Source organism: Scylla paramamosain, chromosome 3 (assembly GCF_035594125.1).
Source record: "Scylla paramamosain isolate STU-SP2022 chromosome 3, ASM3559412v1, whole genome shotgun sequence".
Taxonomy (NCBI): domain Eukaryota; kingdom Metazoa; phylum Arthropoda; class Malacostraca; order Decapoda; family Portunidae; genus Scylla; species Scylla paramamosain.
Window position 1 is genome coordinate 1,023,993 of NC_087153.1, and position 1,008 is coordinate 1,025,000.

A 1,008-nucleotide genomic window follows, 5' to 3' on the forward strand; every position below is an offset into this window, starting at 1 on the left:
GGGTGTTTTTTGTCACCCTGTTCAGTTTAAGGGTGTTTAATATGGCCAGAAAAAATTTTAAGGGTGTTTTTTTGTCACCCTGTTCAGTTTTAGGGTGTTTTTAAAATGGTCAGAAATGTTTAAAGTGTTTTTTTTTTCACCCTGTACAGTTTAGGGGTGTTTAATATGGCCAGGAAAAATTCTAAGGGTGTTGCTCATTACCCTGTTCAGTTTAAGGTGTGTTTAATATGGCCAGGAAAAATTTTAAGGATGTTTTTGTCACCCTGTTCAGTTTAAGGGTGTTCAAAATGGTCAGAAATGTTTAAAGGGTGTTTTTTTGGTCACCCTTTTCAGTTTAAGGATATTTAATATGGTCAGGAAAAATTTTAAGGGTGTTTTTTGTCACCTTGTGTACTTTTTAAGTGTGTGGGGGGAGTGCTAGCTGTAAGGGTGTGTGTTGTCACCCTGGCTGAGTCTTAAGGGTGTTTGTTAAGCCACCCTGTTTGATTAGTGTTAGTGTGTGTGTGTGTGTACCTGCATCTCTCACCCCAATACTTGTAATCATATTCTTTATAAATAAATTTTGTGTGTGTGTGTGTGTGTCAGGAACACACACACACACACAAGAATGAGAGAGAGAGAGAGAGAGAGAGAGAGAGAGAGAGAGAGAGAGAGAGAGAGAGAGAGAGAGAGAGAGAGAGAGAGAGAGAGAGAGAGAGAGAGAGAGAGAGAGAGAGAGAGAGAGAGAGATGATTAACAGCTGAGAGAGAGAGAGAGAGAGAGAGAGAGAGAGAGAGAGAATAACCACATCTACTACTACTACTACTACTATTTGAAACAATAGATATACAAATAGTCTTATTAATAGTCAAGACATACACACACACAGGTGCGTGTACACAAATATTACTACAGCTCATGGCAGTGTGTGGGTGTAGTAGGACAGACACAATCAAGTTGACAAGTATTGAGATAATTATCAAATATATATTATTATTATTATTATTATTATTATTATTATTATTATTA